This window comes from Grus americana, chromosome 7 (genome assembly GCF_028858705.1).
Source record: "Grus americana isolate bGruAme1 chromosome 7, bGruAme1.mat, whole genome shotgun sequence".
NCBI lineage: Eukaryota > Metazoa > Chordata > Aves > Gruiformes > Gruidae > Grus > Grus americana.
In genome coordinates this window covers 38979210-39005258 of record NC_072858.1, presented here as the reverse complement: position 1 = coordinate 39005258, position 26049 = coordinate 38979210, and the positions used below count along the sequence as shown (strand labels likewise).

General features: G+C 38.8%; 1 protein-coding gene across 4 annotated transcripts in view; it reads left to right on the top strand.

Moving 5' to 3' along the window:
• Positions 1 to 26049, top strand: part of PCDH15 (protocadherin related 15) — a 1027345-nt gene that overhangs the window by 414370 nt on the left and 586926 nt on the right. For all 4 annotated transcript variants that reach the window (XM_054831779.1, XM_054831776.1, XM_054831775.1 and 1 more), the window contains one exon: positions 4888 to 4965. The gene's annotated coding sequence lies outside the window, so the exon portion shown is untranslated. The remainder of the gene's footprint in view (positions 1 to 4887; positions 4966 to 26049) is intronic.

The window sequence follows — 26049 nt, the reverse complement described above, 5'->3', positions numbered from 1 at the left end:
GAGTGTTCTGGAGAGAGTCTGAAGCAGCTGTTCTGTAGGTGAGCAGGGCTGAAATGCAAGGTGTATGCCATTTGAGACCCACCGAAGAGCAGGAATGTGCTGCTCCTGCGTCTTGTGGAGCTGAAAGGATGAATGAAGAGTAACTGGAGAAGACCAAGGAAGCCAGAAAACAGGGATCTGGAATGAAACAAGCTATGGTAATTTAGTTTTAGATGGCCTGCAGAAAACAGCAGTAGACTTATGGGATTGAATTATCTTTATATGTCAGGCTCATTCTTTATATGGAACAATAAATCCACCTCTTAGTGGTTAAAGGTCCCTGGTCCAGGGTTAGAGATCAGGGTGGCAGCAGATGTGAATGGGATGTGACTGATGGGAATAAGCGGCCAGTGCCTTGACTAAATTGTAACAAAAGGTCTGTCCTGTGACTTAACTGTGTAGTTACTGTTGCTATTTCAGTATCCTACTGTCACACTGAGAATTGCATGGAGAAAATATGCTTACCTTAGGATAACTGCACCATTTTCCCTTTGGTGTTTGACCTCTGAAGGCCCATGCCTCAACTGAAACTGCCCTGCTCCTTTTTTTCTGCAGATAGTACTCCTTCCTCTTCCCTCCATTAGGAACGCTTGCAAACAGCGAACAAGTTGGAACATCTAACTTGTGCTAATAATAAATGAAAGATTTTGAAGAAATCTTGGCTAATCAAGATAATGTAATCAAGTATGTTATTACTGAAAGCTAGATTTGGTGAGCCTTTATGGGTTTTGGAATTGGAATGGCAATTCAAAATGAATCATTTTGCATTACAGAGTGTTTTCATATAGTTTCTTCCATGGTCTAAATCTATTTTTCCAAATATAATTCTGCACAATGGACTCTACATTTCACCCCAGTTATGCAGATTACCACCCTACCAATGTCTTGGGATGATGCCAGACTCCAGGCACATGTCCCTGTATCACTTAAACTTGTTATTTTCCTGCAGTTTTATTTCATTCACACTTCTTAAGGGCAATCCCTTCCAGCCCTTTAATACCCCCAACAAGGACCAACAAAGCAAGCTACCTTGAGTCATTCTGTTTCAACTTGGGCGTTGTTTGTCTTTATCAGCAAGACAGGATGAGCTCTAGAGGGGACAAGGTTGCTTCTTGCATCTCTGAGCACATGCCCAGGCACCTACGTGATAAACCTTGATGCTCTTCAGGAGTCTTGAAGTCTAGGTTGTTATGATCACAACTTGCTCTGCTTTTATATTTTTCCTATTAATAATATGCATCAAGTGCAGCTTGTTGCCATTAGTGCATGGATGTTCATTTTGGTTTTTGTATTACGCCCTTACCAGCAGTTCAGTGTTGTGCTCAGCAGAATACCAGTAACAAAGTTAGCCAGAGATAGGTTGTCGATGGATTTATTTTTTTCCCCTAGTGTAATGTGCAGTGTGATGAGACATGACACTGTATGTGGAAAAACCCTATTATTTTAAAATGCAAGTAAATGCAGCTGTTTTGAAGTAACAAAGGCAGCAATTTAGAGTTCCAACAATACGAGGAAAATGTGCAAAACTAGCACTGTGCTGAATAACAATTTCTCCTGTAAAGTGAACAGTCAAAGCTTGTACTTTCAAATATTTGTTAAGACTGAATGATATATCGTAATCCACTACCATTGGGGTACGGTGGATATACAAATCTTATTTTTTCTGCCATTGGGGTAGACGATTCTTTGGTGGTTTTGATTGCAAGACAAAGAATAAGAAGAAATCCAAGATGAAACAAATTGTTTCAACTGACTTTTATTAATAAATTTGATTTATCTATTTTTGTTACATAAGAGGAGCAGTATAGTGATTTTACTAATAGGGATGAGCTTCTCTTAGTGTAAGGTTTGGAAAGCCTGGTTTTACCACTATTATTGATGGCAAAATAAGAAAAAAAATGGCAGGATGCTGCAAGAGTTGTACCAATTCTAGACTTGCCATCTATTTAACATTTGTTTAAAAATTACATTTGTATCAGAAATTAATATGATGACATTAAAATTGGAGATGATTTTGTGAACTGTTATGCCGGTTATGAAAAAATTCAAAAACAGCTTCAGGCATAGTAAACAACTTCATTATATTAACTTAAAATATTTTACTGTCATTAAAAATTCAAGTACATTCCAAATGCTATTTAAGGTCCTAGAAGAAATCAAGATCCTAATTTTTTGGAGTTATTGTTTTGTTATGGAATGAAATGGTACCTACACAGATAGGTATTTTCAGAGCATTTGGCCAATTTCAGAGAAAATACCATACAAAAAATATTACCAAGTTTGAAGAGAAATACCAGAGTTTGTGTCACCCTTTGTCTCCTCCCTCTGCCCTTAATATGAAATTCTTTTATTAGTTGTCAGAAACAACTACAAAGCAGTGATGCACAGCTACTAATTTTGTTTTCCTCAGATACTGTATCATTTTCACTTGGGAAAAAAAAAACAAACTCTGCTTGCTGGAAATAGCTATGAGATGCACAGATTAGAGTGACTGTCATGGGAATGCTTTATAATTCTTTGAAAGTTTATCATAATCTTGCTGTACTTCAGTTTCCTCAGGTGGACTATGAAAACATGTTACTTTCTTGCCCTTCACAGGAGAATGAAAGTGTCTAGCCAGAAAGCATCAGGGATAATGAGGCTGCACACAAAATTTAAGATAACTTTGTGAGATTTGTGTTCACACAGACAAAATTATGAAATCTGCTTTTTGTCCTTATTTTCTGCATTTAGTGCTTCCTATTTCCCTTTGCTTATAGATAGACTATCCAGGAGCAGCAAGCTACCCCTTTTAGCAAAGCAGTAGAACAAAGTGGCATCAGGAGCCAACAATACACATTGCCTGACTTACTCCATGTAACCGTTTCCTCATAGCAAAGTCCCCTTGCTGCTGGGGCAGAGCCGGAGGAGGGAGAGCTGCTGCCAGATAAGGTGGTTGAGATTTGCAGGGTGTCACTACCACTTTTAAATTGGTGGCAGTGCCTCTGGTGAAAATTGTGTTACAGATTCTTAGCTTACGTGTAGGTGGAGATGGGCTTAGCTGTGGTTTCTTGTTAGTAGGCTATGCATTAAGGCAGACAACTTTTCTGCTTGGTTTTTCTGGAGAATCCATTTTGGGCAGAGTTCAGAAAGCTGAAGGAAAGGCAGTTGTGAGGGGTGGTGGCTACTTAATCTGCAGTCTGAACCCTTTTCAGGCAAAATTTAAGTGGGCAGGTTTTTTCCCCCCATCGGGCTGATTGGCCCGTTTATAACTTTACCTTTTAAGAAGGAACTGTGGTGAGCTGTCTCTGTGGTGCTCTCAGGGGTTAGTTTCTGCAGGAAGATGGAGGTGGCTGAGGGTGAAGGAGTGACCCAGAAGGTTCTGGAACAATCTGGAATCGCAGGGGGTGGGATTGGATTGAGGTCCCTCCTAGCAGCCAATGAGGGAGCGTCTCGGAGAGGGACGGGCCAATCGTAACGTGCATTGCCTCTGGTGGCAGCTGCTGTGGAGCCCTGAGGGGGAGCAAGTGGGTTTGAGGGATGCCTGAGGTGGAGGAAAGAGGCAGGAATGGCAGATGTGGGGGTGCTAGGGTTGGGGGAGAAAGGGGCCATCGGGGGGGGGTTTGGCATGCCTCTGCCAGAGGAGAGATGGAGGACCTCTGAGAGACCGAGGTGGAAGGAGGCCAGTGTGTGAGGAGCTGCTGAAGCCGGCATTTCTGCTGGCCCTGGACCCAGGTGATCCCTTGTAGTGTAACTAGGAACATGTTATGTGATGTCAAGCTTGGTTGATAAAGATGTGAATTTGTTTGAATGCCCCCCCTCCCGCTGCATCTGTTTAACCCTTTACAGTTGGTGAAGATACACCCTCGAAGAATATAATATCAAATTAAATGTAGGAGCCTTAAGTTATCTAGGGTTATACAGACACTTTTGGTATGTTGCAGGTGTGTGTTTGTCTTACATATCTTGTTTGTATACTTGTCTATTTAATGTTTATGCAAAAGTAAAACAAACCCTGCTTCTTGTTTCTTACACAGGTGCTACTCAGCCTCTTTATAAATGCAGCCATTGCATTTCAGGAGACAAGAGTAGAAGAGCGCCATAATGTTCCTACTCTGTCATACCGCTGTTTTTTCTTTGGCGCTGCAGTTTAAGAAAAGCTAAATGATTGTGGGTGTGTATGAATAAACAGAAGGTCTTTAGCTCTGGAAATTCTCATATCATTAAGTTCCCAGTTTCAAAATTTTGTGAGCTTTAGTCACATATCTGCTTGTTCTCTGTGTGTCTGCTTTGTTTAATTCAAACTGTCTTGGTTACTACAATATTAAATATCGTTTACATGCTTATGGATGTATAAAATAATGAAAGAAATAGAACTATGACAGTGATGCATGGATGTATTTTTTTGAAATCATACACAAGCACAAATAACTATCAATCTACTCATGCAACAATTTTTAGATTTATTGAGCCTGCTTACTGATAAATGTTAAATGTACTCATGTTACTATAGAAAAAGTGTATTTTAAATCACTGTGTTTGAGCTGACATAGCAGTGCTTGTTTTGTTAGCGTTGTGGTCAAATGACTTCAGAAAATACATGTTTTGGAGTATGTTCCCTCTGTTGCTGAAGTCAAGGCTGTTACTTGAAGGGTAGGTGGTAGAATACATTCAAAGGCATTAGTTACAAATCAAACCAATTCTTTCTCCAAAGAGTGTTGATTTATGAATGTCAAATTAACTTTTCCAAGCTTGCTGTCATTTATCTCAAATATGGGAATTTTTAAAAAAAGGAAAATGAAATGTATTCACGTTGTGCACTCAAGGTAAAATTTTGATGTGGTATTAATCAGTAACAATGTGTTCTAGAATGATGGGGACGTAATTCAACAGATACATTTGGAGCAGCTGTTGTTCTCCTGGCTGACAGAGGGACCAGAAAAAAAGGTAAGAAAAACCTGCTCTTGTAAGAGGAAAAGTGTGTGTTAAATTCTATCTAGTTTTTTTCTCCTCTAGCTTGTTAATACAAAAATGCATGTTGAGAGTTTAGATGGAGAAGTATCGAACAAATAAAACTGATAAAGATTAAACTGCGTAACAGGTATTGTACAATATTAAAGAAAGTTAGTGTAATAGTTTATTAAAATAGCACTCTCCAGAGATATAAAAAATGTGTTGTTTCTTCTCTTATGCATGTACAAAAAAATAGTTCTACAGTCTGGGATAGATTTATTATTCTTCATTGATTGCCTCATTCTGTTGGAGGACATTTCTGGCAGTAAAGTAGTAGACCTGCCACATCTATCATGATGTGTCGGAGATCTGTCAGGTATATGGCTCTTTTTGAACTTTGCTGTTTCAGAAAAATGTAGCTGAGCATTATAGGCAGAAGTTTGACATTTCCAAGATGAAAATCAATCTTCTTTTATGTGGTGTTTCTCAAACAAGACTTGCACTTTGATTGCGTAAGTAGTGGTTTCACATGTTTGGGGGTACAATGTGGACACAGAATAATTTGGGTAACAGATTTGACAAGTGTTCTGTAATGAATATGAATTGAAGAAATGATGATGTAAGAGGTACTCAAGGCAGATGACAAATCAAACATTGGTCTGCTGTTGTCACAAATAAGGTATGAGCTTGTATTTCTTTTTAAAGTTGGGGACTAACAAGGTAAACACAGCCTGTTGTGAACTAGTATACCATATTTGGGGGGGGGAGGGAAAAGGAGTAAGAGCTGTTAAAATCAATTGCTAAAAGTATGATAAACAATGAGATGTCGTAAACTTAGGGGAGGTCAGATGAAGCACTGTTGTAACTGATGGACACTGAACTTTAATGTAAAAAAATGTCCAAGCAATTTATTTAATTGTAAAATACATTAAAACAAAGGGAACAATTGTGTCAACACAGGCCCTTGTCCAGCTGGCCAGCATCTGGGCTTTTACTAATGCATTACGGTGTTATTAGAGACAAGCCACAAACAGGGTAGTTGTATGCTAATGAATGTATCCAGAGACAACAGAATTCTGAGGAGAAGGGCAGCAAGGAGCCATAAACAGCTAGACAAGCACAAATAGTAAGATGCTAAGGGTGTGATGGTAAAATATTTTGATGTTGGGTTGCTGCCCAGGGAAGGTATTTGGAAATAATTAACAAAGTGGTGGTCTTGTTCTGTTGTTAGTTGTCTTCAGGGAAAGAGTCATCAGAAAAAAGAGTCAAAAAATGTCTTGATACTTAGTTTTCCCCTTCCAATAGAAAGAAGCATAGAAATTCCCAAGTATTAGCCATTTTTGTTGTAGATTATAACCATATGGGATGAAGAATTGCCTCAATATCTGTACGTCTGTGTTGATGCTTTAAGCTGGCTTTTGATTTTTATAGAACTGTATCTTTAGTACAGACACATGGTATAATTAAAAGAATATTAAGGACAAGAACCATAGAGAAAGCAAAAGAAAGTAACAGTCAGAGGCAGAATTCAGACTTACTGTAACCAGTCATAGATGCAGGCATGAATTGAATGATTGTTCTCTCTAATAAAAGAAAAAAGTCCATATGAATGTAGCACTGAAATGTGATACAGTATTCTGCACTTTTAAAGTTTTTTTTTTTAATCCATATTGAGTAAAGACAATCGTACTCACGAAACATTTCTTTCATGTCAAATGTCAAGAACCTTCTGTAGCCCTATTGCCATATAGCTATACTGATTTTACACTGAAGAACGTGTTTTTACTTGCCTGCATAGCTCACAAAGCTGGAGAGGTTTTCTTTAAATGTTTTTAAATAGTAGTTCAAGATAATTAGTCATTCTAAAAGATACATATTTATTGAAATGTGTTGTACTGAGGAAATATAGAAGGTAATGAAGGTTTTCTTGTTTTGTTTTTCAAAAACCTTAGGAAGCCTTTTTGGTACCTTTTGTTGTATGGTATCTGGTGGTATTATTGTTATAACAGTACCTACTTAAATCAGGAGTTTTCAGCCTGGTAGTTCCTCATTGTAGTTACTAGAATATGCACTGATTTTCCACACTAATGATAACGTGTCAGCCACAGACTACTGACTCCATTTCGTTAAGGAGTTTAGTAATGCATGAAATGCATGATTAGAGGAGGAATGGTTTTGTACCTTTAAGTTTCTACCAATTGTTTCATTCAGGACAATAGCAAAACTCCCTGTAGCACACAAATAGTCTTAAGTTTAAATAAGATGACATCTAAGCTGGACTGATAATTTCTTGTCCCTATAGTTACCAATAATAAGTTGGAGAAAGAGATATTAGCTATTTCCAAGCTAAAGGCACTGAGAGAAAAAAAAAAATAAAATTCCATTCTATTCCAAAGTAGACACCATTAACACAGATTGCTTTCAGCCCATTAAGCCTCATTACTGAGATGTTTTAAATAAGTGTTTGTTTCTAAAAGCTGTGGAAACTAAGGAATTAAAAGCCACCTTAGTTTTAAAAGCATGTTTTCTGAGCCTTAATAAAATGACACTTTGTCTTAATTTTGTGTTTCCAGTCATGCAGGAAATTGGAGGAGTAGCTTCTTCCTGCAGAACTTTGGTTTTTCAAGCTTCAGGCTCAATTTGGCAGACTATATTGCTCTCAAATTAGGTTGTAAATGAATTATTTGTTTCTAAAGTACAGCTGATATCAACTTGCATGCAAATACTTAGAATATGAACATATCTCTTATTTGCTTCTGCACTTATATAATGGTTGCTCTTGTCAAGATGCATATTTGCTCAGAAACTTAATTTATGTTACTGAGTTTCTCACACTGCAATGTCTCATTGTTAAGTATAATGTAGAAAGGCCTTTTTTCTATCCTCTAATCTTCTAAGTTGCAAGCTTGATCTTATTTTGGGCTAGAATGATCTCAAAAGTCATTTAACCCTTGTGTGTGACAATGGCAAGTCTGGATGAAAATGTCATTAAAATATCCGATTTCTTTATGTTCTCTAACTGATATGAAATTATATTTTCAAGCGAGATCTGCGTACTTGTAGCACAAGAGAGGTTCTTATAGGATTCCAGCTTTGGAGGGAATCTGCTGCTGCTCTGCAGGGTTACCTGCTGTCCAGCCCAAAGTCAGGTTGGGAGGAAGAGTCACCTTCAGCACACAACTTGAAATAAGGCATGAAATGGTGTGTCAAACTTGAGAGATGGTTGCTGTCTATTGCACCCATATACTGCCTGTGGAAATTACATATTTTGGCAGGTGTTAAAGTCATTTTACAGTGCTAGCCTTCATGTGTTGCAAGAGAAACATCAGAATTATTAATATTCATATATATAGTGTGTCATGTGATGCTTCAACTTTCCCTGACACTGAAGAAGGTGAACATGGATGCTCTGGTTGCCTGTGCACGTAATGCACTTGAGATGCTGTGTAGTGCTGTGCTGAAGTCAGCCAGAGCTTTGAAGGGATCTGCTTAGGCCTTCTCATTAAAGTGAGTTTCTCAAAGATGACTGAAATGCTTTTAAACACTAAATAAAGCCAGGTTTTGCTAGAATAAAAGCTTGAATGCTTAGCTTTTCCTGATGAACAAGAAAAACAAAACCAAAAAAAATCCAGGAAATGGCTATCATAGATGAAAAAAGAGGTAAAGACTAAGCAAGACCAGATATGTCACACTGTTTAGACACTGAGTATTTGAAGAGCAAGCAGTAGAACTGGCTGCAGAATTGGTATTGAGGTATTCTCTTCCCTATTCTGTTGGCCAACAATTCTTCCTCAAACCTCAGTGTAAACACTTCGCTCCTAGTTCTAGAAAATTCTCTTGATGTGACTGAATTCCATTACAGCTTAGCTCCACATTGGTGCTTGAAGACCTTAAGAGCAGTAGTTGGTCCTGAGCAAAGCACATCGGACATAGATGATTAACGTTAGTAGATGCTGGAATGTAAGAATACATTAAAGGGCAAACTACATTTTAGGAAGAGTGGCATTTTTTTTCTGTCTCTTTGTACTTGTATTTGCATTCCAGACCAATTCAATGAACCATTTGTGGAGACGCGGGAGAACTACGTGCATCCTTGCTGTAGTCTGTGCCATAAAACCTCTACTCAAATTGCTGCATCATAATTAGCCAGTTGAAGAGACTGCTATTAAGATGATGTGTTTAACATGTAGATAAATAAATGCACAAACCTGTTCCAGATCTTTGGTTCATTTTGATACCAAAACTAAAATAATGATGTTGAAAATTGATTTGAGCTTTTGCATTAATAAATTAATTGGAATATTCTGAACATAGTTCATCTTAATTTTTTCTGAAATTTCTTTTGAACATTATGGGTTATTTGAGAGATCATTTGCGTGATGTGGAAATTAATGTTTGACACATTTTGACATTGTGATCAGAGCTCTTAGTTTACAAGTACGTCTGTGTGGCAGAGATGAAAATGAGATGCCAATCTCAAACCAGGAATCAGTAGTGGTTGGATTGGATAGAGTCTCTCAGTCATGGATACTTTTATCTGTGTGTTGAACCTGTGGTCCCCAAACCTTTACATGGGATAAGAAAAGAAGGCATGGGGGAGGCAGTTGTTTTATCTGTTTGATTTGAGTTGGTTTGGTTTGCATTGCTTAGCCAGGGGGATTTTTTCATTAGCTAGGTATTAGTCAGTTGAATTTATTCAATTGAATACGTAATGTTAAGGTTTCAGGACTGCTGTCTTCGTTCCACGTGTTTCTTTTAGTTGTACAATTACATTAAGTTGGAGGGTACTAAAAGCTCTAAGTGAGAGCACTTCGATGTCAAGACAGACTTCAGTGCCAACTGGCATGAAGCATGGCATGTATTCATGCTGAATGGAGAGAAGAATAGAATTGTTCAGCAGTGAGCTGGCTGAGGAATAGAAGCCTCCAACCGACACAGTAGTTTGAGAAGAGCAACTGCTGTATCAATAGCAACACAGCTTTCCTCTGAGGGTTGATTGCCAGTGGGATCTAGAACGTTGTTAGGTGCAGATTTAAGAGGATAATCAGAAACGTGGGATGAGGAAGAATCTGGCATAGAGAGATGGTGAGGTTGGCAGAACTCCTTGAGAGTTCTCAAGTACCTTGTCAACCTTGGAAACTGTAAGGAAGCTGATAACTGTTCTTTTATTTGCTTTTTGTTCAGTGGAGCAGCATTTCTGTGCCTTCATGAACTGGCTGGTGTCAGAAAGATTTGTTTATGCTCAGGTTTCTTACTTGTGGAAGTAAGCAAGGATGGACCTCAAGTTGGCTTCTTGGGTAGAGTAGCACTTACCTGAAGGAAAGCTTTCTGGTTGAGTTGTTTTTATCTGGTAAAATAGGCCTCCTGGTTGAATGGTTTGCTCTTTTCTAGTTTCTCATTCACATTTGTGAAATGCAGAATATATACTAAAATTATATTTATACAACTTTTCTCTCCAAAATGATACTGCCTCCCAGGTGTGCCTTTAATCACCATTTAAGATCTAACCACTTCGGTTTTGGTAAAATTGCATTGATTACTCATATTCACACATTCACTTTGCTAATGAAACAGAATCAATTTTCTTCATGTTATTGCGTTCTGTGACAAACTAAAATGCATGATCTGTAGTATTTGCGACACAGATTTGCTGGCAGAAATCTGTAGTGTAGGCCAGTTGTTTGTGACACTGTGTTATCCTTTAAGTTCAGCTAGGGGAGCGCTACCATGAGTGTGTGAGCCAGCAAGGTCCCCTTGCTACTCTGCCAGGGCATTTGCTATCTGTTGCAAACAGGATGGAGTGTTCTCCCCAACTGCAGGCAGCCAGTTACAGTTTTCCTTTCTTTGCTCAGAAGAGCGTTTCTGCCATCTTAATCTTCTTATATTTATGTTCACAGAATGATTTTGTAGCTGCTTACATTTCCAGAACAAAATATTAGAGCTAGGGAGGAAGAGAGTGTTCCGTTTCCCTCAGCAGTGTTTCAGAACAGAAGGGATGGATCATTATGAGCATCCCAAAGCTTCACTGAGTTATTAGCCTGTTCTTGGTGAAAATTTTAGTGGGATGGTAAATTGTGGAAACTGTGTGCATCTGTAGCAATGCTTCTGTGGTAATAATGAGTTTGATTTTCAGAACTGAAAACAACTAGTGTTTTTCTAAAAATAAACAGTTTCAGAAATGAGGTTAATAGTAAAATCCCGAAATGTTTTTTCATGTTTCTTTAAGGAGACACCCACCTTCTAGATTATTGTCAGCTCTACATTTTAATCACCTCTTAATTTTGCTTGGGTTTTCTTTAATGTAGGGTTCAATTTTGACAGGGAATGGAAGGTGAGTCAAAGATTTACACATCGGCAAGCATTCAGTATGGCACACTGCAATAATTTATGCTTAAAATAAGGCCACAGATAAATGTCTCTTTAATGTTCCTCACAGCTCCATCTCTCTCTAAAATGATTTCTTTTTTTACATGCCCCCAAGTTGCATGAGCAGGGTTCGTAGTTTGCTTTGTTATGGGTATGGGCATTCCTGCATATGCTGCGTATACAATATTGCCAATACAATTACAGACTGGTTGCAAGGAGTAGTAGATATGCTAAATAATATTTAAAAACCCTGTATGTAATGCCTGTAACAAGTGTCTCCAATTCCTTTGAGATCACAAGGACATGACATGAAAGTGTAAGTTACTCCCCTCCAGTCTTGCTAAAATTGGATGCAAAGTTTGTATGTTCTGCAACTCAAAAATCTGTTAAATTTTGGTTATTTTTGATTAATAATTTGGCAACAAGTTCCCTTTTGAGGATTTATTTTACAATGAACAGAGATTGGCATTTAGTATAAAAATCTTTTCCACCATTTTGCTATACTTTATATCATCTCAGTCTCACAAATATATTCTTAAAATTTATGTTTTTCTGCTTTGGTAGCTGGAGGCTATGCCACTTACAGCATTTCATCTTTAATCAAACCCAACATCCGTTCAGATAATGCATAGGTATTGCAAAATATTAATTACTGTGATTACTTGCTTACTCATTTATAAACTATAAGTTTGATCCTGCCAGACTGAAGGCTTCATGGAAGCCACACTGAGGCCCTTGCTCAACAACAGTTTTCTGTTAGTTGCTGTTGTGGTTTAACCCCAGCCGGCAACTAAGCACCACGCAGCCGCTGGCTCACTCCCCCTCAGTGGGATGGGGAAGAGAATCGGAAGAGTGAAAGTGAGAAAACTCATGGGTTGATGAGACAAAGACAGTTTAAGTAAAGTAAAAGCCATGCAAGCAAAGCAAACCAAGGAATTTGTTCAACACTCCCCATTGCAGGCAGGTGTTCAGCCATCTCCAGGAAAGCAGGGCTCCATCATGTGTAATGGTTACTTGGGAAGACAAATGCCATCACTCCTAATGTCTGTTCCCTCCCCTTCCTCTTCCCCTGGCCCGTTACATGCTGAGCATGATGTCCGATGGTATGGAATATCCCTTTGGTCATTGGGGTCAGCTGTCCCAGCTGTGTCCCCTCCCAGCCTGCTCACTGGTGGGGTGGGGTGAGAAGCAGAAAAGGCCTTGGTTCTGTGTAAGCACTACTCAGCAATAACTAAAACATCTCTGTGTTGTCAGCACTGTTTTCAGCACAAATCCAAACCATAGCCTCATACTAGCTACTGTGAAGAAAATTAACTCTTACCTCAGCTGAAACCAGGACAGTTGCCTAAAATGTGCTTTGTAGGACAGTTGCCTTTCTAATGACAGTGAGGAATTCACACTCTGGACCCATTTCTGATGTTTTACAATAACAGCTATAGGTCAGTACAGCAATGGTTTCATTGAAAACATTCCCTCAGCTATGTCCAATTGTGTATTTCTGAGTTGACAGACAAAAGGTTGCGAGTGCTGTGTCCGTACTCAGTTATGAACAATACCTGATGGTACAAGCACATGGGTGACTGCTGCAAGTGGAGCTAGCCCAACATACTCTGTTGTTACCCAGTGGCTATAGGATGAACAGGAAAAGAAATTATTTTCCCTGTGAGGAAATAGATGTGTGAAATTTGTGTTTGAAAGTCAGAATTTTGTGAATAATGTACTAAATTCTGCAGACATGTATCATTTGCTGACAAGGTGAATTTGCTGACAAATCTAGTGAAGGAGGTGTATGAAACATAAGCACTAGGGTAGTTGGGCTGTTGGGTGAAACTGGTATTTCCTTCATTACAGTGTCTGAACTAGTCCTGACAGTATAAACTCTCAGACTCCCTGTCCTAGTATTTTAGAGAAAGACTTCAAAATTAATTTAGTCATGGCTTTTATAAAGGACAAACAAGCAAACCAACTTTTTTCAATGTCTGTGAGGTGAAATCTTCTGCATCTCCTCAGCCTCAGCTTGGGGTGTACTGATTTTCACAACTGTGGTATTGGAGCCGGAGAAAGGCAGCTCATCCTTGACATTTATGTTGCATTGTACACCCTGACATAAACTCTCTGCATTTGATCTAATTTCTTTTCCTTATTGGTGATCTGATCTGTGACTATGTGAGAAACTGCTGGTACACAATGTCTGCACTAGGGTAGCCAACCCTCCCTCCTAATTTCTCCAATGTAGACAAATTTCCTTACTCTAAGAAGTAAAAGTTATCAATAGCAGGCTAAATCTTAACAGGTACTGAATCGGTACAACTCCCAAGTGATCCTAGCGATCAGGCTACTGGAAATACTGATTTTGTGAACAAGCATGTACGTACATTAGTTTCTGATGCAATAAACTAATTGTGCCTAGCAAAGTGATGTTTTTAGAAGCGTGATTTTGCAAGGGCTTTAATTACTGTGTGCTGTATGTTGAGCAAGAGAGATATTAGATATAATGCTAAACCCACTTATTTATAAATTAATGTTATCTATGGAAAATTAGTATTTTTGAGCTGATTGCCAGTACATTCAGTGATAATATGTTGCTTGAGCAGTCATAAGTTATACGTCTTTTCATTAAGTCCCTAATGTAGTTTTTTTATATTTGATCAGCTTGCTTCATAGTTAAGGCTAAACTTCACATAAGTATGATAGCCCTTTGTGATTTTACATTTGTCGTATTGTCTGTTTGCATTTATTTACTTGCCTTATATCACAGACACAAAGTCAAAACGCAGAATAAACGTGTTTCACTGTTTCACTCTTCTTTTTAACAAAGGGGTGAAGGGAGTGAAATGGAAAAAAAATTGCTGCAGCAATTTCCTTTCTTTTTAATTTGCTGCTTCTTTTGGAATGTATTTAAATATTTATTTTCATTGCTAGTATAATATTTGATACTGGTTTTAATCTACATGGGCATTACAGTTATTCTCCCCATGTTTGTTCTTTACATACATGGTGTCATTAACCCATGGTCTGTTTTTCACAAAGTATGGTGGGACACAAATTGTGTCTGTAGAGAACCAAGTTGAGTGCTTGTGGAGAGCTTCATTCAGCCAAGTACTAACTGCAGCAATCCTTATGTGGGAACATTCGTTAGTATGAATGATGAAATCTTAAACTATTCTCAGAGTACATTACCTACTTTTTCTGTGTAGGAAAAATACTGATCTTTAATCAAGCTACGTGTTATCCTTTGGTGTAGGCAAATAACTCGTCAGAAGGTGACCTAGAGATTATAAAGAAGATTATTAAAAAAAACTATTCAGCAATAGTCCACATTCATAGGGAAGTTGAAGTGTGAGTAACTTTTGTCAATGTATGGGTAATGAGTTCATTGCCAGTTTCCCCTAAAACCTGCAGTCTTTGGATATGCTATTAAAGGGTGAAATGAAAGCTAGTGAGAACACCTGAAAAAACCACAGACGGTGCCCTTAAAAAACCAAAAATATGTCTGTATGTTGACTATTTACTCAAGGTTTACAAGAAGTGAAATCGAGATGTATGAAACAGACATACCTGTAGCTTACATGTAGCATTTTGGGGCAGAACCAGGACGTTAAAAGTAAGCAACTTCTTCATCCTCCTGCACAGTTTTCCTGAAGGAGTACAGTAGTCTGTGATCTTGCAGAGGAGAAATGATAAAAGTAACATATCGTTCATTTTGTATGAGTTCTCTCAAATTATCTTGGTTAGCAAGTGATAGCAAATTAAGCTTTTAATCGATGTTCATAGCTACTCCAGTGCTCTCACATCAGCTAGTGCAAAATCTATGTAGATAGTATGTTCTAATGAGTTTCAAATACAGAATTGTCAAGCTGCAAAGTTGCTCTAAAAAAATAGTATCTGACACTCATCTGCTGTTTGTATTAATTACACCATCAACAATTTACATTTGCAACAATGTAAATTATACACATACATGCATATTTGTGTGTGTGTAAATAAAATCTGCATATGCTTAATTACATCATCTTTATAGTGGATCTTCAGATTAAAGGATTGTATAAGTGAGTCTAAAAGAGAAAACTAAATACCTTCTTTAGGCAGAAACGCTACATTTAGGTAGAAATTGTAACTACTGTCACCAAGTATGTTTTGTTTTCAGTGAAGACCACTGAACTAGTAGATTATAGTCTATTGTATCAGTCTGAAATAGAAGGATTAGAAATTGTTACACAACTTTTGCACCACAAAAAAGCTTTAGAAGTAAAATAGCTTGAAAAAAGAGGAAATTAAGTAGGTTTAATGCTTGATAACAAGGAACATTGAGTTGCTTATATATATCCATACTGCAGATGTTGTAAAGGTGATGCAGGCCTTAGTTATTACGAGCTGCACTGAGCAGAAAAGAACGGGGGCGGGGAGGGGGAATATCTGTGGGTTCTTTAATATACTGAATAATTTAATTCTCAAATATCTTACTGAATGACCTCTTCAGTCGTTGTCAGGACCTGGAGCACATTTCCCCTCTAGGAGTTTAATTGGCAAAGTTAGCGTTTAGCTGGCTGAGTCCAAGGTCAGCTCTGTGGCTGGTGAGAGCTGTTGTGGAAAAAAACTGGAAGTGAGGACCCGCTCCTTCTTTCCCTTGGGAATTACTTCTAAGCTGAGTCTGTACCACTGCCCCTGCTACCTCCCAGCCGTGTGTGCATGCCTGGTCATGTTCCTCTGCAGTTCTGACCCTCACCCTCTGGCACCTTAGTTTAATAGAAATGCTGCACTCAGGAATATTTCTTCTCCCTACTTTTTACGGTATCAAATGAGGCCATATGGCCAGTTTTGTGTTTTGGCCTTAGGCTATGTGTTAGTTACGTCTTTATATGTCTTAAATCTATTTAAATGTAGTAAAACATCAACATAAAAGCATGTAAATCTTAGACTAGCCATTAAAATAGTGAAAAATTAAGAAGTTAGCTTAGTAACATAAAAATATCATTTTAATCTACTAATTCTAGCATACATTTTCTCTGTAGTGTGATATGGTGTTTTGGGGTGGGCTTTTTTGGGTTTGGTTTGGTTGGGTTTTTTTTCATTTAAACTGTGGATTGTTTCTGGAAAATCTGTTTTATAAAATCTGTGCTGCATTTCCCTTTATCATCTCATGGCAGTTAAGAAATTATATGTGGGTGTAGACATTAGTGTGACTCAGCATTATTAACTCACAAAATGCTAGCTATCTTGGGGTATTTTGCTTAAGGAGCTCAGTTTTGAAGGAAATAAAATGATTCTAAGAGTCTCTGAGGATTCAGAGAAATGAAAGTGACAAGTATCTAGTCTTTTCTGATACAGCTTGACAATGACTCGATAGTTTAAGTCATAAACCTATTAAAATGGCTGTATTTGCTGGGGCCTATGATTTTGATGACCTGACTCTCTATGTCTGAATGTTAGTTTGTATTACGGCAACAGGAAGGAGCCTGGGTAGTACATACCTGCATCATGTAAACAACTTGCCTTTTTTTTTAATCTGACTACCTAATTTTACTTTCTTTTTTCAACACTTATAATCTGTCATATTTGAAATCAAATACCTAATTCTAAGTCTATAATACTTCTTGTTTACCTCTGGGGTTGTGGTGGGTTGACCCTGGCTGGGGGCCAGGTGCCCACCAGAGCTGCTCTATCACTCCCCTCCTTCACTAGACAGGGGAGAAAAAGTATAATGAAAAGCTTATGGGTCGAGATAAGGACAGGGAGAGATCACTCACTAATTATCATCACGAGCAAAAGAGACTCAAGAGAGGAAATTCATCTAATTTATTACTAAGCAAAACAGAGTAGAGGAATGAGAAATAAAACCAAATCTTAAAACACCTCCCCCAACCTCTCCCATCTTCCCCGGGCTCAACTTCACTCCCGGCTTCAACCTCTGCCCCCCACCCCCTCAGCGGCACAGGGGGACGGGGAATGGGGGCTACGGTCAGTTCATCACATGTTGTTTCTGCTGCTCCTTCATCCTCAGGGGGAGGACTCCTCTCATCGTTCCCCTGCTCCAACATGGAGTCCCTCTCACGGGAGACAGTCCTTCACGAACTTCAACGTGAGTCCTTCCCACGGGCTGCAGACCTTCAGGAGCAAACTGCTCCAGCGTGGGTCCCCCATGGGGTCACAAGTCCTGCCAGCAAACCTGCCCTGGCGTGGGCTCCTCTCTCCACGGGTCCACCGGTCCTGCCAGGAGCTTGCTCCAACGTCGGCTTCCCACAGGACACAGCCTCCTTCAGGTGCCTCCACCTGCTCCGGCGTGGGGTCCCCCACGGGCTGCAGGTGGAATCTCTACACCCCCTCATCCTTCCTCCATGGGCTGCAGGGGGACAGCCTGCTTCACCATGGTCTTCACCATGGGCTGCAGGGGGATCTCTGCTCCGGCGCCTGGAGCACCTCCTCCCCCTCCTTCTGCACTGACCTTGGTGTCTGCAGAGTTTCTTACATCTTCTCACTCCTCTCTCTGGCTGCACAAGCTCCCGTTCCCTTTTTTCCTTCTTAACTCTGTTATCCCAAAGGTGCTACCACCGTCACTGGTGTCCTCGGCATTGGCCAATGGCAGGTCCCTCTTGGAGCCGGCTAGCATTGGCTCTGTCGGACACGGGGGAAGCTTCTAGCAGCTTCTCTCAGAAGCCACCCCTGTCGCCTCCCCGCCCCCCCCCCCCGCCCCGGCTACCAAAACCTTGCCATGCAAACCCAACACAGGGATTCTAGGTCTTCCTGTTTGATCTCTGTATCTGATTGTATCGTGACCTCCGATAGGCACTTGCGCAAGGTTTTTTGTCTTGCAGAGTCTTCAGTCTTGCAGAGGGTGAGTGTGTGTGAACTGTAACTTACTATTGGATTCCTCCAATGTTTAATACTCTTAAGAAGGCCTGTATTTTATTAAATCACACGAGTGATAAGTACATATATATAAAACTATGCATTAAGGTTTGCCTATGTATATTGGTAAAAAAAAAAGGTCCTACAAGAAATACATCTTTAGAACAGGAACGTCACATTAATTACGAATTGAACTACGGAAAGTTATTGTGTTCTAAACTGTCCTGAACCCTGAAGTCTACAGAAAATGTCCTTTTTCCCCTGACGAATGAAGAACAGTGTCAGCGCTGCTCTGCTTTATATTGCAGTCATGACAACATGCATGTTGGGCATGTAATGCCCTTTTCTTGCTTGTTTTGGTGTCAGATGAGCGAGGTCTAGATGTGGCTGCTCTGTCATACAGATCTGATAAACTCTTAGTTGAGTGCTAGGAAACTAAAGGCTACCTGGAAATTCCAGGACAGTATGCAGTGGCATGGGACAGATTGTCTAATAGTTTCAGGAGATCACAAATGCTTATTATAATGCATCTGAGATGCCACTGTTTTGCACATTAATCTCATCTGAAGCATTTAAAAATCTTGAGTCTAAAGCTAACCTTCCAATTATGAGCTGATCTGATATAGGTTTTCTGAGGCTGCAAAAATGTTTCTGATAAATTACATTTGTGATTTTTAACTAGAAGGATTTGGAGATTTTTTAAATGCTTATACAGAAACAGGAAAAAGAATGGGATTTTCCTGGCTTAGAAAAAAAAATCTTTAGAAAGTAGTGAACAGGAGAATATGGATGATTATACTGATAGCCTTCAAATACCTTTGAACATCACTTTTGCAATTGGTTCAATAGCTAAATTATTTGTGATTAACAGTGACTGTACAGGATGAATAGATGTTATAGAAAAGATTGTAACTGTTTCCAAAGTACTAAGCTTTTGATAATGCATGCTCAGTTCTCTGCTGATCTTTAAGGTCAGTGTTAAGGGACAGCTTATTATTCTGAAAGCCATTTTGGGAATCACAAACCATGAGAAACACTTACCTAGCAGGCTGAATGGAGGATAGCATTGGTGACCACAAGAGCAAGAGTACGTCAGGCCTTCTAAAAATAAATGTTACACATTTATAAATAAGAAAGTACTGCTTACAGAGCAGTTAATTAAATTGTATTGTAGAAAGTTCTAAAACATTTTTTCTTAGTGGCTTCTAGTTTGATACAGGTGTAAACTTCGGTTTTCGTTAAAAAATACAATGGCTGTGGAGAAAAGCATAACAAAACTTTTAATGTGTTATCCAGAAGGCTTAGCAGAAGGAGGAAAATAAAAAATCCCAATCTATTTTTTTTAAGTACCTGAGGATTTTTCCTTTAATATTTTTTTTTGTGATGTCACATGAGATTTGAACACCTGGAGTTAATAGTACTAAGACAGAGACCAAGAGAATGTGGGAGGGAGGGGACATAAAATCAGCATATATGATGAAAATAATGCTGCCTACAGTTAGGTAAAAAAATAAAATATACCTAGTTGATGCACAACTAACCTATACCCCTTCAGACATCAATAGTCCTAAAAAATGAAACAGAGCTGGAAGAGCTTCATGCAGAAATATAAAATGTAGCAGTTAAAATGAAAAATGAGAAAAAAACTGTAATTATTGATTGTACCTTGTTTTCAATCACAAGCTGCAGATGAGGCATTGTTTTGAGAAGGTGACAAAATGTGGAAGAAAGATTTGAAAAGATAATCAAAGGGTTTTTTCTTTTGTTTTGGGAAAATTTAATGAAAAAATGGTCAAAAACATTTTCCTGCAACAATAAAAGTTTGACAGACTGATCCTTAGAATTCAATCTTGTTTGCCTGGAGTTTGCAACATTAATGGATGCCATCATTGACAGTCTAAACTGTTGCCCAAGTTGCTTCTGGGAACAATACCAAAAATGTGTTAATGTGTATCTTCTTATGCAAAACTATAATAGAAATAGCAGTAGAGGCATGCAGTTTTAATAGCAGTTAAGCAGGCTAGACAAAGCTTTATAAGAACAATGTTAGAATGAAATGAAAGAGCTTGTGATTATTTTAGGTGGCTTGACAAAAATGTTAATTCAACATTGAATTGGGGAAATTGCATATCATTATGGAAGAAAACTTTATTAAAAGTTGAATACCTAGAAATTGCCTCTGGGCCAAGAAGTCCCCGAGCTGCAAACTTTTGGAAGCTGGGAGCTTGTGTAGGTGAAACAGAAGGAATTTTCTAACAAGAATTTTTCATTGAAAGAATTCTCACCTGACTAGCTGTGGTCAGAATCCCGGTCACTGAGACTGTAGGAGAAAACAAAGCAAAAAATGGACCTAGTCCTTTATGTAGGGATTGCTTAGGGGAAGTTTTATATGTGAAACAAATGGGTAAATAAAAAAGCAGTACTAGAATAGCTGAAGTAATAGAAAAAGTAATTTGCGTTATGAATGTAAACCTTGAAATCAACAGTAAATTAGGAGTGTTTGTTTAAAGGACAAATGTTGATCATAGATCAAGGGGATAGCCACCTCCTTCCCCCCCAAAAAAAAAAAAAAAGAAATGTCTGAAGGGAAGCAAACAGTGTTGGACTTATGCACCCATGAATTTCTTTGGTTATGCATTTGTATGCCTTGTATGCTTTTACTTCTCTGATAATCAGTGTAGCACTAAATGTGTTTGTGGGGTTGCATTGCCTGCCTCGTGCCATCTTACTCTAAAAGGTATACAAAGCAGTAAAACATTGGATAGTGGCTAGTGTGGATGCCTCCTTGTTGAAGATGGTTGTAGTAGCCACGGCTGTAATGCTAAAATGCAAGGGCGCCTCCTTTTTATCAAATTTGGAAACTAGAGGTTTTTCACTCAGGCCTGGACAGCAGGAACCACTGAAGACCCAAGGGGAGAAATCCGGATGTAGCAAGTCCAGGGAGACTTCTTTAGGTCATGCCCAGTAATGTATTTCCCTATAGAAAACAAGTTGCCAAAATAACATGTTAAGTCCCCGCCAAACTATAGAACCGACGATGTAATTTTTTCTTCTTTTTCCACTTTGCATTTACTGCTCTGAGAAAAAGCTTTTACTTCTTTGATTTAACTTAGAACTTGATCCATTAGGGAAGAACTTGGCTACACCAATCAGTCTGTGGGTTTGAGGCAGCTCCACAGTGGAAAGTACAAAGAAAAAGTAGGAAAAAGTATCAGGAGGTTTCTAACCCTGCAGTTCATTGTGAGGAGCAGTGTCAAAGTAGCAAGCATCTGAAGGCAGATGAATAGCTTTATAGAGCACTGGTGCATGAGGCAGATGACTTTTAACAGATATACTGGAATTTATTTTCATAGTTCCAGAAGGGAGGGACTGTACTATGCGCAGAGCCTGATGTCAGATACACCGTCCAGGGACTCCTGTATGCACATGGCTGTACAGGTGCCCATTCCAGACAAACTTGTCCTCACCTAACAGACTACTTGGCTGCCTCAGGAAGCACCGCTGGAATTGAAGTTCTCTGTCAAGCAGTCTTTGGAAGACAGTGTGCTGTCCCTTTCACTTGGGAGTGTTTTGAGTCATCAAATACTGACAAAGAATTTGTCTTTTGGCTCCAGAAAGCTAGTATGATGTTTGGGACTACTGCTAGATATATAAAAATGATGTGCTGTTGATGTTGCTAAACAGTGGTGGAATTTGGCTGTTGTACAGAGGACCTGTGTAACTGCTGGACAGATTCTCTTGCCACTTCTGTACTCCAGCCGAGGTGTTAGGAACAGATAACCCTGTTCAAAGATGTTAGCAGATGTGCAGTCAACACATGGAAGCATTGACACATGCAGTTGTGATGGTGTGAACACACAATCCAAGGGAATAAAGGCCCAGGCAGTTCCTATGTGATGAATGAAAGCATGAGGAGAAAAGGTGTGTTTTTGCAGGAAAGCCTCTTAAAGTCAGTGCTTGATTTGGTGAAGCTCTCTTGAAGTTTTCGACGCAAGTAGTAAGTGGTAGACATCAAAATTAGATCAGACACAAGTGTCTTAATAGTAGAGCAGTGCTCTTGTGGGCCGGAGAAGTGTGCACAACTAAGGATACAGCAGCAGCAGCAAACTGCCTCATGCCGTGAGGGGCACTCTGGGACTATAAGATAAAAAGCATTTCTCTCACATACATAAGCACTCTGAGTTTGAATCTCCCACTTCAGAGATGGGCTGTATGCTTGCTTACACATCAAGAGGATTCTAGCGAATTATATAAAGAACAATAGTTGCAATAATATTAAGATTTTTGGCTCATGTAGAAAATAGGAAATTCAGCATCAAAGCTAACTGTATTCTCAAGCTAGATCTCTGTTCTCTTATTTTTCACACTGGGTTTAAGGTTCAAAGGACAACTTTTTCAACTAATGTAAATTCAGATAGTTCCCATGAAGCTTTGATGATTTACCGAGGATCGGCTGTTATATGAACCATACTCAGAATTTTTTCATTTTTGAGAGTCATGTCACAGCCTTATCATTTCTTACTATTGCGTTTTGTCTGACGGAAAGTCACGTGTAAGCACACTAGTTTAAACTCTCAAATTCTCACAAACCATGGTACTTCAGTGTGTGGGACAAGGAGCTGAATTTATATACTGGCTTTATTGATGTCTCAGTATTGTTTGGTGGTGCTATAGATGAGATTACTGGGTCACACATATGAAGATTTACTGCCAATTGTGTGTGAATAATAGGATATTAGTGGATATGCTGACTGCAGCATATATTTTCTAAAATACAGAGTAGTATGATTTTGTCAGCTTTAGATACAGTTTCATTTCATTGCTCTTTCAAAAATTTTACAAATCTGATAGGTTAATACCTTTAAAACAGCACCTCAGACAGATTGTGTATTCTAAATCTTACGTTCATCTCGTAGGACTATAACTTAATATTATTGGCAACATCTACTTGAATATAGATATATCTAGTTCTGTTTGTATTCTGTAAAACTCAGTAGGATCTAGAAAAGCAAAGCGTGATTAATGTGTAATTCAGCAGTTTTTAAAGGTAAGAGCATTAGCATCTCTCTCTCAAGCTTGGTTTTGTTTTGGTTTTTTGCTTGTCCAAAACATTGACTGGTAAAGGAATCTCATTGTGAGAAAACCTGCTTAAACTATAGGCTAGGCCATGATACAAGTGTAAAGTACACAATTTAGATATATCGACACTGTGTGAGTTAGTGCTGGGTGTGAATGATTTCCAACACCTTTCAGATATAGTCCAACAAATCATGTACTTGTTTCTCAACCCAACTATTATCCGATTTCCCTTCCTGTTTTTCTCCCTACTTGTTTTTTATCCATTTACACAGAGACTAGAATACTCACCCCGGGTCTATTAGACCAAAGTTTAGACTGCTTTCTGATTGTGAAGATAAAAACCATTTCTCCCAGAGAGTTTATATAGGAGCATGTTGTAAGCTGTCCTGATGAAAAGTACTTTGGGCCACTGAGTGTGTAAGCATTGAATGAGCTGCCCAAGGGGGGCTGCTCTATATCCACTCGGCTCGAGTCTGAATTGGTCTCCTCCTGCCAGGAAACTTCCAGTGTGTTGATCCCAATCTAAGCAGACAAACTCATCTCACCTTTCTGGCTTTCATTTCTTCGTGGTCTTCTCATTCTGTAGGAACTATTGACACTCAAAGAGGAAAAAGAAATCTTCACTTGGACAGTTCTCCTCAGATAAAATGTGAAACTGTTTTGTGGTGCCATCCACCTTCCTCCCCCTGCAAAGTGAATGAGTTGATGTCAGTTTATGTCTTTCTGCAGAAGCTCGCTAGTGTGATCTTCTGCATTAATGATCTCTAACAAGATGAATACCTCTTTTCTCAACACACAACAGCATGGTGCTCATAAAACTTTATAGAACTGTCAATAGCTGTGACAGGATTCTCTGAAGGTTATTTTTTTGCAACAGTGACCACACTTTTAATATGATCTCTGGGAGGAGGGTCATTTAAAGATTCATTAATTCTGTTTCCTGGTACCTTCACAATAAGATGGTGGCAGGGAAGAATAGTGAGTGGCATAAATTCCTCCAGTGAACTAATTGTCTTGATAAAAATTATGCTTTTATGCTATTTGTTGGAAGTGTCAGTTAGAGCTTTTGCCAAAATCAAGTGGAGTAGTCTCAAAGAGCTGGTTTATGTCTGTAGCTCTTTAGAATAGAACCTCCACTTTATTGTTGCTCAGTAATGTTATCTTTGGTAGCTACACAAGGTTCAAGTGCTTGGAAGATGTTATCCTGACCAAATGGCAAGTATGAAAAAGGGAATTACTTGCTTAGTGGAATTGAGCACCCATGCTTGGTTCTCCCTTTTTGAGAACAGGTACAAGACCACAGCAAAGACTGGTCAAGTCCACTCACAAGCTAGGGTGTTACGCTAGCAGTGCATGAAAGTTTTGATCAGCATGGTCTTTTAGGACATTATTTGTGTAATATCAGTAATTTAAAAGAAGCTTAGAAGCTAGTACGAAGAAGTTTATCTGCTGAGAACTTGTAGGATTTTAATCAGCAAAACCAATAAGCCCCCAGCTAGAAAGGCACCTTTTTTCTTTTTTCTTTTTTTTTTTTAATAACTGCATAGAGGTGGCTGATTTATCACCTGGCTTCATATTTTTTACAGTTTTTCCAATACAACGTTGTTATTGCTAACCCCAAAAATGTGTATGGCTGCTCAGAGACAGAAAATACATGAAAGCTGTAAATATTTAAGTCTTTTGTTGCTTTATTATTTAAATGGCAGCAATTTAAGACTACAGGTCAAATATATCCTTTTGTAACCTCTGTCTGTTCACTACTCCCTGGAGTTCAGGAAACAGGCTATAACTACCTTCCTTTCAATGAATCCAGTAAAGTGTGTGGTACCTAAATTTCAATTAGAATGAGTAGGTTGGTATTTAACACCTCTGCTCTCAGCCTAAGGGACTCTCTCTTCTTAAATAAGTTCTTGCTTCTGCAACGTCAATAAAAATTTGGTAGTACAAACCACTTTACAAATTGCAGGTGAATGCTAATCCTGAGAGGTAAACTTCTGTAACGCTCTGCAATAGTTTCATAATGAGACAATTAATGTTAAAATATGTCTGCCATTCACATGGCATAAAGATGGATTGGAGACCCTCGTCAAGACTTCTGTCATTGCAAAGAGCTGTTATGTAGTTATTAAAATCCAAAGCAGCTTTCTCAAGAGGTCAAGCTTGTGAGCTCACTGTTTATTCATGACTGACAACAATGTGCAAAAAAGAAGTCACACAAACCAATCTTTAATCACTACAAAAGCTGAGAAAGCAGAATAATTGATCTCTGAAAGCATTTTTGTTTAAAAGAGTATTAAATACACTGCTAGATTTGTTTGCCTTATGTTAAGAAGTCTTGATTAGATAGGGAAACTAGTTTGCTCCTCATAATGTGTTTTCGTACTTAGCCAGTTACAGGTAATGCAGGCAACAGAAGTCAAAGCAGTGTGATGACATATACTACTGAAGATGAGATTTATATATATGCCCATACTTTAAAATATTTGTCATTTATAGGAAACTGATTTGGAAATTAATTCAATGCCTTCCCCAACAAAAAATGTGAAAAGTAATCTCTATCTAGAATGTCTTCTGTGTCAATACATGGAACTAGAGCTTTTCTGCCATTCTCTCTAGACTGTATGTTAGATTTGGGGCTGAGTCTGTGTCTTTTTCTCCTTACTTCTCCATTTTGAACACTCAGGCCCAGACTGCATCATACCCTAAATTGGATCTTGAAACTCTCTGGTCCCTAAGGCTGAGGTGAGACAGCTCACCATGCCAAAGCTCAAGCTTGCAGTGTGTGTA